This window comes from Octopus bimaculoides, chromosome 8 (assembly GCF_001194135.2).
Source record: "Octopus bimaculoides isolate UCB-OBI-ISO-001 chromosome 8, ASM119413v2, whole genome shotgun sequence".
Classification (NCBI taxonomy): domain Eukaryota; kingdom Metazoa; phylum Mollusca; class Cephalopoda; order Octopoda; family Octopodidae; genus Octopus; species Octopus bimaculoides.
The window spans coordinates 34,956,480-34,964,364 of NC_068988.1; the positions used below are offsets into that span (position 1 = coordinate 34,956,480).

A 7,885-nucleotide genomic window follows, 5' to 3' on the forward strand; every position below is an offset into this window, starting at 1 on the left:
ATATATATATATATATACACATACATACATACATATATATATGAAAAGATTTTAAGTATCTTAGTTTTCACGTTTTTCTCTACTGACTTCACATGATATCCTATAATGCTAAGTCTGTCTCAGAGAATTATTCAAGCTACCAGCACCTTGAGGTAACTCTAGTTAAAGTCTTGATGTGCTTGTTATGCAATGAGATAATATGTTAATATATAGGATGGTAAATGAAATAACTATTATAGTAACGAGGATATCTAATAAGATTGTGATGTACCCGTATCTATGTAGTAGTGATGTAATAATAATAATGACAATAATTATAATAATTGATACTTCTATCAATAATAATCCTTTCTACTATAGGCACAAGGCATGACATTTTGTGAGAGGGGCTAGTTGATTACATGGACCCTAGTGTAGCAGGACAGAGAAATGTAAAACACTGAGCTTTTTATTTAGCCCTAGGTCAGTCTTAAGCACTCAGTCACATGTTATTAGTTTGCCTAAAGATGATAGGGTTTAATTTGAGGGATTTTTGGATTCTGTTTCTATGAAGTCATGTGACTACATTGAGGTCACTTTATTGGCTTGTATTCTGAACAGCTAATTATTGTTTTCTGTCCATATCGAATGCTTCCTATAAATCCAAACAATAGTGCTTGGTAAGCTGGGATTGTCTGTGAGACTAGAAAACATTTTAAAAGATGGACGACGGAAAGTAGTGTTGGCCCAGTTCCCAGAAAATATCTAACAAGAATTGATTGGCACAAAAACATTTGTACTGTGATTCAGTGACTCCTAATATTTAATGATATGGTATGGTCTAGTATGGTACAGTGAAATTGCAATGCTCAGTATTCTATTAGGTGATAATTTACTAATATATTGGTCATTTACTGGAATCAATCAAGTAATAAAGTCAAACTAAATCAAGCTCAAAAGACATTTAAAATATTTCAAAAACTATTATCTAAAGACAACATAACTGATTCTTTCCTTGGAGAAGGCCACAAATTTGTGACTGATTAAGTCAACCCAAGTATATTACTGTTACTTAATTTTCCAAAAGCTGATGAACCATTTTGATAGCTAACACCCCTTGGTTTGTTATAACACCTCATGCTGATTACAATATAGCTAGCTATTTCTTTGCAATTTAGACTTCAATTTTCAGTCTACAATTGAGAATCGGTATATTTGTAATGATTTTCACGGAGTAATTTCACCAATGTGTATATTCAATATCGTAATTATTTTACTAAATCTCACTAAACATACACACATGCACACCACACGCACACACACACACACACACACACACATGCATGGTATCATTTATGCTTTTATTTTCAACTAAGATACAGATAGTAGTATCAATGAAAAGAGGCTAGACATTGAAAAATGTTTTTTCAGGTGTTAACTAATTTGTTTTTGTTTTCATTTTGATGAATATTTGGGGTGTTTAATTAATTATATCAATTCTTTGTATATTAAATCAATGTATTTTAAATTAATATCTATATATAAGTAATTAAATCTGTGCTTGTTTATTGACATCCTCTATCGTTTTACATTAGACCAACCAAAGGCAAAGTTGTCCCTGGCGATATTAAAACTAGGGACCAAATAAAAAGAATTGAATCCTCCTGTGATTCATTTAATGTGGTAACTTTAGTGCGTTAGTCGTCTCTAAGTGATCTTTCATGCATTATGGTTAATTGACTTAAATCAAAGACTGGTTACATATCAACAGATCAGTCTACCTTGATGTAAATAGGTACTGTGGAGAAGCGTAACCCACTGCAATAAACAGTACAAGGTTTGAATGAGCTTTGGGTTTTCCATTAGTTTGCAGTGCTGATTAGAAATTATTTTCAGCAATATATACGATAGCCTAGTGTCATATTCAGTAAAGGATTCATCTCATGTTTAGCAGCAAAGGAAATTTAACTAAATTTCCATCCTTATGAATGTTAACGATTTGAAATTAAATTTCTTAATTCTCATAAGTTTGGTATCTTCTGAATCTTTTAAATAGCTAATGATTGTTTACAATGGCCTCTTCTACCAAAGGATTGTTAAAGGTATCCTCTCACACAGCTTTAAGAGTAAGAGATCAGTTGGATATCATAAATCATCATGTGCACGGTAAACTGCAAGAATCAAAACAATGGCTTGCATATTCATTCTAAATACATTCTGACAGGATTTGATCATGAATTTGCGAATTGCTGTTGTATTTTGTTGTTGGAGAGCAATTTCTCTTTTCAGACAACTATATGTTCATAGCACCCTTGGTTCGTTAATGTAAAGATGACTTTAGTACATCCAGTGTGTTGACCTTGTTATGTCTCCTCATCTAAAGCTACCTTAAACTAATGAATCTAACAAGTGTTTATGGCTCTTAATTTCAGTTGTATATCAGTTAATCTAAATCTCTATTCCCATGGATGTTAATGACTCAAAAGTGAGTTTCTTAATTCTCCTACTCTTGTTAGCTAACTTTCCTTATTAACGAATGTAGTTCAGCATGTCCTCTGTTACCAGCAGTGTTAAAGGTATCCCATTCACAAAGCTATGAGAGCATGAAAATATCAGCTTTTGAAATTCAGTAGGTTTTGTTTTATCATGTACTTGCAACAATTCCATTGAATTTTTATTTTTCTTCAGAAGTTTTTGAATGAATCATTATTTTATCAATAATGAAATTTCCATTATTTCAAAATCCCTTCTACATTATTCATTCTAGATCACTTAATTGCCATAGTGGCCTTCTGCTTTCAATTAGTTTGAAATAAAGGCCGGTTTGTCTCTATTTCAACATAGTACGTGTGTTCTTCATAGATACATATATTTGTCAATGTATTATTATAACTATTGATTAACTCATTTTTCATTGTGGCCATCTTACTTCGATAAATTTTAAACAATCCAGTTTTGTCTCTCTCCCAAAAACCTTTAGATTTATACCATATTGTAATATAGCTATTGATCTGATAAATTTTAGACTATCCCTATCTCGTATTTTTATTCTCAAATCTCTATGAAACTTTACATGCATGCCTATATATATATATATATATATATATATACATATACACACACACACACACACATGTAATGTATGTATGTGTGTATAAGTAGGTATTGTGCATGATTACAATGGTGTTTCATTGTAACCCTTCCTTGAATAAATTGTAATAGAATTAGTTGTGATCATTGAACAGTCCCTGACAACACTAATTGTGAAGCCAGTCTTACAGCACAAAATTAACCAATGAAAAAGCTGTTTGAATGGCATTCTACATATGGCCTTCCCAGCTTTATTCTCTGATAATCTTTTTTCTGACTTCAGCCCATTGGACTGCAGCTATGCTAGGACACTGCCCTTCAGTGAGTTTTTATTGATCCCAGTGACCCTAGTTTTTATTTCAGTTTATTATTTATTCTACCAATCAATATTTTATTGATTGGCTAAGTTACCATTTTGACACATTTTTGTTTTTAAACTAACAGTACTGTGTCAAACACACAGACTCAAACACAAATCTATAAATGTATAAAGGGGGTGAATTTGTGTGTGTAAGTACAGATATATAAGCATGTATGCATTAACACACACATACAGTCACAAGACAGGCTTCTGCACAATATCCACATCCCAAATTGTGCATACAAATATATTAAATGCTGTGTTAGAAGAGAATTGGTAGCAACATTCCTTAGGTTTGTTGGACAACTAAATATAATTGTTTTTCTCTTTCCTTCATTATTATTAGGGTGCTTAGTGACTGGCAAATTGTATTCTGCAGTTAAATGACAGCTGAGATAGTATAAAAATATTATACCAACTATGTCTGAGGGTTGGATTTGCAGTCAGTCTGGAGTACAATGAGTGATCCAGTCACTTAGTCAATGATAAGTGATAGGTTTATGATTCAAGACCCTTCAAAAACTTGTTGCTGTTTCTGTTTCAGACATGTCACTTCTTATTAATTCTTTTACTTTATTTTTGATGAAATATGCTGCCTTTGTTTCAATTAATCTTGAAAATAATGAAAAATCTTGTGAAATAACTATATCATTATTAATCTGTTGGAACATAAATTACCCCAAAATTTTGATGGAAGCTTTATATTCAGATCACTTTAAAACAGGTAGTTTGTATCATAGAACCAGGGGTAGTGTCAGGCTGGTTAATATCAAAAGAGTTAAGGTTGTCAATGTTAAATCCACTTATTGAATTGTATGCGTCAATCAACTTTCTGAAAATAAAACATAATTGCTTGTAATCAATTTTGAATATCAGGAAAGCTTTTTTTTTGTTGCTCCCTCCATTTTCAAAAATGCATATATGCATATGTATTTCTATTCATTGCTTGACAATTTCATACTGGGGTTAGGATAAAAAGATGCTTTGAAAATTCTTTTGAATATTAGTGAGCATGCATAGCATCAAAGAACAATTTTTTTTCCCTTCTTTTGTGCATCATCTTCAACAAACCTCAAAGGTCACCTAAGTTCATCTGTTGATGACCTTCCAGTTTCTGAGTGCAAGCTTTGGGCAAATCAGTAGAACATAGTAATTATTGATGTATATGGACATTGTAGCCTGAGAGGATTTTTCAGTTTAATCTCTCCTATTGTATATTGGCTCACCATCATATCTTGCAAACACCAAGAGATATGTTGGCAGCTTCTCCTAAATGTCTGATTAAATAGTTCTTGTGTGTGTGTGTCTAAATGTGATGTGTACTGTGTAATTTTAGTGTACACATATATGTGTGTATGTATGTAGATGTGTTCCAGTGTGATGATGTACTTGAAGAGGCAGATACCTATATCAACAGCACTTCCAACGAATCGCCATCATCTGTCTTATTCTGGCAACAGCCCTTTGCAAATAAATCAAATACACATAAACACACTTTCACATTCACATGTAGACACACAAACCTGCAACACAACATACAAATACCACTCACAAATACACACTCACACCTTCAACATATACAATGCGCAAGCACATCACTCACTCATATCTTCCTGTCTGTCTGTCTGTCTCTCTCTCATGGTCTGTGTTAGTAAAAGTATCAGAAGGAATGACAAATTCAACTTTGTTGCAATCATTCATTAGGTGTGTGTGTTGTGTGGTTATAGAGTACACTTCTGAACTACATTGTTTTGGGTTCAATTCCATTGCCTGCACAGCACCACAAGCAGGTGACTTCTGCTGTAGTCAGCTAACCAGTCTTGTGAAGGGGTTTAGTAGATGGACCTGAAAGAAGTCTATCATAAATAGATATGAATATGTATGTGAGAGACTGAGAGTGTATGTGCATGTTTGTGTCTCTTTGTCTTGACTTCATGTGATTGCTGTAAATGAATGACATTCATTTCCAATATTCAATTAAATTTGTCTGGTTATGGGGAAATATTACCTTACATGGAACCAGATAGGGATTGGTGACAGGAAGGGTATTTTTCAGAGAACATCTGCTTCAGTCAACTCCACCCAGCCAATATTAGCATGGAAAAAAGACATTAAGACAATGAATATTATTTTATTATTAACCAAATAGTTATATATATAAATATATATGTGTGTGTGTGTGTGTGTATTGACTTCTATTTCCCTGTTTGCATCACCGAACCATTGTGTGTGTGTAAGTAGTTTACTGTGTATATATCCAGTGTATAATCCAGTGGACCAAACCCAGGATTTACCCATTGGATGAAATACATTGGGATTAATTAACTCAAATAATCCAAAGTGTTCATTACACTTAATGTGGTTAGCCATAACTTCAATTATAATTGAATGCTTGAAATGTACACACCTGGCTATATTAACCCTATCTATCACTATATTATATACATATATATGTGTGTGTGTGTATACACTCATGTTTTGAGTTCTATTTTTCTGTTTTCATCATGTATGTGTATATGTCAGTATGAATGTTTTGATTTTGTGCATTGCATGCAAATATTGAGCTAAAAAATTTGCTGACATCTGTTGACACTCCTTGTCAACAATTCATCCTGTAGTTCTGTGCTTTCAAAGATGAGTGCAATAAAAATAATTCCTTCATAAATAGATAAAGGTTAGCAACAGGAAGAGCATGCAACTGTAGAACTGTGCCTGAGTAACATGTATTCCTCAAATTTATTTCACTTTTGTTTTTTCCATATTTCTTTATTGCCCACAAGGGGACAAACAAGGACAGACAGAGGGATTAAGTCGATTACGTCGAACCCAGTGTGTAACTGGTACTTAATTTATCGACCCCGAAAGGATGAAAGGTAAAGTCGACCTCGGCGGAATTCAAACCCAGAACGTAACGGCAGACGAAATACCGCTAAGCATTTCGGCCGGCGTGCTAACGTTTGTGCCGGGTTGCCGCCTTTGTTTTATCCATGCTAAAGAGAAGCATACATAAAATGGTTGTCAAGCACATGAACAAACACAAACACACACTTGTGTATACTTGTATGCATATACATGTACATACTGACACGTAATAGTTTGTGTGTGTCTTATATAAACATGCATACATACATGCTATTGGCTACTTTGGTTTCATTATGCTGTCATATTTTTGTCCAACTATGTTTCTGCACTTCGTCTATACTTTTACACGCTTTTTCTAATACATATATACATATATATATTCAGGAGTAAACAGGCAAAGAGAAGCAGATGTAATGAGTGTATTTACATGGAATACAAATAATCAAAAAGAATGATGCAATAGTCCTAACTTAACAGCTGTTTCAGATGACCCACGAGGGCTGCTGTAGCCATGTATATTATGTACATAACATTGCGGGTGTATGGAATAACACAAATTATTATATTTAAACCCATGGAGCAAAATCATCCTCTCTGTGTGTGTGTGTGTGTGTGTGTGTGTACGCACGTTTCATGTTCTGCTGTAACTCTTCATTATTAATGTTAATCATTTTGATGTTATTTTAATTTCATAATTCACTTATTCTACTTTCTACACATACACTCCACTGTCACCCTATCCTCCGTTCAACATGTAACTCCCATGACCAGTCATTTAATCTCTTACTATTTTTTGCTTTAATTGTTAATAGCCTGACAACTTCAGTATTTCCAATGCACTACTACTGCTACTACTTGTCTGTTTCTCCCTTTATTTTCTTTTTGCTATTATTATACTTAGTTTCCAGATGTGTATTTTTGTTCAAAAAGAGAATTGTAAAGTCAGCATCCCCTCCTCCTCAGGTGGTAGTAATACCAAAACATATAGAGACAAAAGTTACATATAATTTATTATATATAATATCCATACATACATGTGTGTGTGTGTGTGTGTGTGTGTGTGTGTATATATATATAATTGCAGAAGTGACTGTGGGTAAGAAGTTTGTTTCCCAACAATGTGGTTCATGGTTCAGTCCCCCTGCGTGGCACCTTGGGCAGATGTCTTCTACTATAACCTCAGACTGACCAAAGCCTTAAGAGTGGATTTGGTAGACGTATACTGAAAAAAGCCCATCATATATATATATATGTATGTAAGTATGTATGTATATTTTTGTGTGTTTGTGAGTCTGTGTTTGGCCCCATCATCGTTTGACAACCTATGTCGGTGTGTTTGCAACCCCATAACTTAGCTGTCTAGCAAAAGAGACCAATGGAATAAGTACTAGGCTTACAAAGAATAAGTCCTGGGGGCGATTTGGCAAACTAAAGGCAGTGCCCCATCATGGCCACATAGTTCTGGGTTCATTCCCATTGCGTGGCACCTTGGCCAAGTGTCTTTTACTATAGCCGCAGTCCGACCAAAGCCTTGTGAGTAGGTTTGGTAGACAAAAACTGATAGAAGCCTGCCATATATATATATATATATAT

The 7,885-nt window shown here is 33.9% G+C and overlaps 1 protein-coding gene across 1 annotated transcript in view; it reads left to right on the top strand.

The window, feature by feature from the left end:
* The window catches only part of LOC106867420 (zinc finger CCCH domain-containing protein 10-like), a gene marked incomplete at its 3' end in the record, with an annotated part of 466,330 nt that overhangs the window by 412,931 nt on the left and 45,514 nt on the right, over positions 1–7,885 (top strand). The window lies entirely within an intron of this gene.